Genomic DNA, 4304 nt, shown 5'->3' with positions numbered 1-4304 from the left:
TCTATGTATATATATATATATATATATATTTTTTTTTTTTTTTGAAAAGTATTGGGCAAAGGCTATTATACGAGTTTCCAATGTACAAATACACACACACACACGCATACACACACACATATATATATATACACACACACACACATACATAGAGATGCACACACATAGATATATATATTAGCAATCTCGAAATGATCCTATTGACCGGAAAAACAAACATGTCCAAAGATGGCCCATAAGGAGTCAAAGGCACATAACTGTGAACCCGTATGATCAAGTGCCTAACCATAGTCCATTGAAGCCATGTTTAAAGCCTGTCGAACGATAGACCCTCACGTCAAGATTAAGATCTGCCTAACCAAAAAAAAGGATATGCCAGAATCTTCAAAATAACATCACGAGTCACTTAGAGACATCCTCAAGGCTCGACAAGATAATTTATGTGACAAGTGCGACACCCATATAAATCCCCTTATAATTATCCTGTTAAATAAGTGGGCTACCTGTAGAATTATAGTAATGTGCAATCTGCATGACTACCTAGTCTCATTTTGGCAACGAGAATCCCACTTAAGGGGTCAATTAACTAACAGTCGAACCAAAGGAGCCAGTGAACAAAATTTGATGACTCAAGGACACTCACAAATCGACCGAGTTTCCTTAGCTAAGCCGACCAATTATCCTTAGCTAAGTCGACCGACTCATATCCTTAACTAAGCCTATCGTTTGTTCGAAGCCAAGTCGATTGTGTATCCTCCGCTGGATCGACTGGTTGAGCAGCATACGAGAGCTGATCGTCTATCTCAAGTTCGCAAAATCGATCAGATGAACCTAGCCAACTCAAGGGCAACTAATCTTAAACGATCTAATGATGAGACAATCAATCCAAAGATTTTTATTTGTTTATCTATTTTATTAAAAAATTTATCATTTTATTATTTATCACCAAAATATCTTGTGGCTTCCTTATTCAACCAGGGGCAAGCAAGGAATTATACACTATTTAATTACTTTTGCCTAATAATAAGAGGTCATTCCTACAATAAAAGGCTAATGAATCATTTATGTCAATCTTATCTCATTTTCACTCTCCTGTTCTCCCTCCCTCTCATTTTCTCTCTCTCCTTCTCTCTCATGTCCTACGCTCTCCTCCCTAGGGGTGATTGACAAGGCAATTTCATATTCAACATCTTAAAATGTACAGTAAGCACGAAACATGCCAACAACAAGAAGAAAAGAACCATTAGGAGAATAAGCTCACTACAGAGATATAGGAAACATGGTGTGTACTCAAAAGTTTGTGCAATAGCAAATTCAAGAGTTAAGATACCAAATGATGAGCAAGTTGTTGGAGGCCATATGCAAAGCACTGGCTCGGAGAATCGAGCAAACCCTTCAAGAGTTTAACCCTCAAGAGCATGGGTCAGAACCCAACAGCTGAAGAGCAACCCATGCCTTAGTAGGACAAGGAGAGTTGCGGCGGTAAATGAAACCTTGAAGGTTAACACGTCAACGTAGAAAATTTGTGCATTAAAAATGGCATCAAGGGAACCAAAAATCCAAAGAATAAAAATCACAAGAAAACCACATATTGTCATCACATGAAGCATGAAATAAGATTAACTACAATGCATGAGGAATAAAATATGAAATTTGTCGTTGCAGTGATAAAAAGGATGCATTGTAAGAAAGACAACAAACTCACTATAGAGCCAATTGATCATTGCATTATGTCATGGTCCTCTCCAATTAATACAAACATCCATGGATCTCTCTCATAAATATGCGCTCAATCTCTCCTTACAATATTATAAATCCCTCAAAACAAATCATGAAAGGAGAAGAAAAAGCAAGAAAAATATATTTTTTCGAGTAAACCCGAGGAAAAAACTCCAAGGACTCCAAAGACTTCCCCAAACTCTAAAGGCATAGGCATTAGAGGAATCCACAATCTCCAAATCCGTAAGAATTTCAAATTACACACTTTGTTGAGTTGTCGGGCGTGAGTGTGCTCGTGGGCTCTCATGCATGCACTCGGGTGTGCGGCAACGTGAGATCGGGTGTGCAGCATAGCGGGGGCATGTGTGTGGCAATAAATGGGAGCACGTGAGGCAGCATTGGGAAGCACGTACGACATTGCGGGTGCTCAAAAGCACACCTGAGAGTGCATGGAGATGGTGTGACATGGCGTGTGTGTGCAAGAGCAAGCGAGTTTGCAACATGTGCATGGAGGTAGGCATGCATCAATGTGATATCGCATGTTTGTTCAAGCGCACACAAGGGAGGTTGCGGCGGGTGCATGGAGGTAGAGTTACAGTGGTGTGACACGACTCATGAATGTAAAAGTACGCAAGTGAGGGCGCATGTGGGTGATCACAACACAATTTGTGCATACTTAGTGTGTAATTACTTCAATTTCAATCTCAGACACATGCACCAAAAACTTGACTCTCACTGCCTGTATGTGTTTGCACCATTAATTATTGACTGAGTGCTATATAACAAATATTTCTCGTTTTCTCCACAATTCAATTTTATACAATGGAGAATCGTTTCAAGTAATATAGGACATTCTTTTAGTCCCCACGTATCGATCCCACGGGGAAAGAAAAGCTCTTTTTATCGACTTAGTAAAATTCTATTTAAACTACAGGTAACCAACCTATCTAGGAATTAAGATCGAAATTGTATGTATAAAAAAGCAACTAATACCTACAAATTCTATTTTTAAACTTAAAGAAAATGCTAAAGGTTTCTAAACTAGTTTTATGTAGAAGAGTTTAAATTGTATGAAAATCTTTCTCCTTGCAATGAGATTATAATCAGTATAGGAAGCTAATGTTTATAAATTTAAATGTAATTTTGTGACAAATAGCATAACTGTTTTTTACCTTCCGAGTGCGAAAAGAATATTGGCTAATTTAGAGTTAAGTTCCTAAATCCTTGGTTATGCTGGGTAGGTTCTAGCCTGTCACCCTAAAGTATTCACGTAAGCCCTCAATTAGGGCTAACCTAGCCTTAAGTTTCAATCCCTAGATCAAATTGGTTAAGGATCTAGCCTGTCACCCTAGAATCATCAATTTACACCCATTACATTTTATCTATTTGCACTCACCCCAAACTACTTTTTATTCATCCTAAAGGTTAGTGTGTTTATTACTAATTGAGGAAAAACATAGCCCTCCCGGGTCATTACGTTTTCACAATATGTTTTAACTTATGAACTGGCCAAATTGCAAAACTAAATTAAGCATGAAGTAATATACCATCACAATATTGAAATTAAAAGCAATTCTAAATAATTCCAATCCTATACATGATTACTTCTTATAACAAAGAGAAAGATAAAGAAAATTACTCATATTTTATGGGAAAAATACAACAACACATGAATTGATATTTAAAATCAAATTTACAAAATAAATTTTAACAAACTCAAACAAAAATACAAAACACTTATCTCAAACTGCTCCCCAAGAATATCTCCTGAAGTTCCTTTCTCTAATCCTCTCTCTTCTCCTCAACCACCAATAAAACCCTCTCCAACAAGTCCTCTTACACTTTAACCACCCTTCACTAACCTCTTGACACCTCTTTTACTTGAAGAGAGACATCCTTATAATAACCCTTGAAGCCACCAAGAGTCACTCAAATGCCTCTCTAAAATTCGTTCCAATATATTTTATTTAAAAAAAACACTAATTCTGGCACCTAGGAGCCAGTCTTCTAGAAGCTTAAAATAATGGTCTGGTGCCTATGCGCCAGATTCCGACACCATGAATTTGAGCTCTATTTTTCCATGTACAGGGTCTGACACTTAGGCGCTAAACGCTGGCTCCTAGGCGCCAGTTCACTTTGTGCTCCTTTGCTCCATTTGACCCTGTTTTACTTCGTTTTCGCTCTTTTTTCTCCAAAAGTCCATCTCTGTAGCTAAAACTAAAACACACAAAATAGCTTCCATTAAAGTGTAATATGATTAAAAACGAGCATAAAATGTATCTAAAAAATAACACTTTTTTAGACTAGTCAAAATCCCCCAAACTTCACTATTACTTGTCCTAAAATAACTCTCTTATTCTATAAAACATATACTTTAATATATAGTATTGGATTTCATTAAAGATTCCTATAGATAAATGAGATAGTGCAACTTTTGAAAAATTTACAATAACTCAGGTTAGAACAAGGTTAAAAAAATATCCAGTAATCAAGTTAGGAATTAAGATTTTCTATTCATTTTAAAAATAATTACAATTTGTCACTTAGGAAATCTAAGAATTAAAAGATAGAATTATATGAGAACT

This window comes from Phalaenopsis equestris, unplaced genomic scaffold (assembly GCF_001263595.1).
Source record: "Phalaenopsis equestris unplaced genomic scaffold, ASM126359v1 Scaffold000823, whole genome shotgun sequence".
Taxonomy (NCBI): domain Eukaryota; kingdom Viridiplantae; phylum Streptophyta; class Magnoliopsida; order Asparagales; family Orchidaceae; genus Phalaenopsis; species Phalaenopsis equestris.
This window is presented reverse-complemented; position numbering follows the sequence as displayed.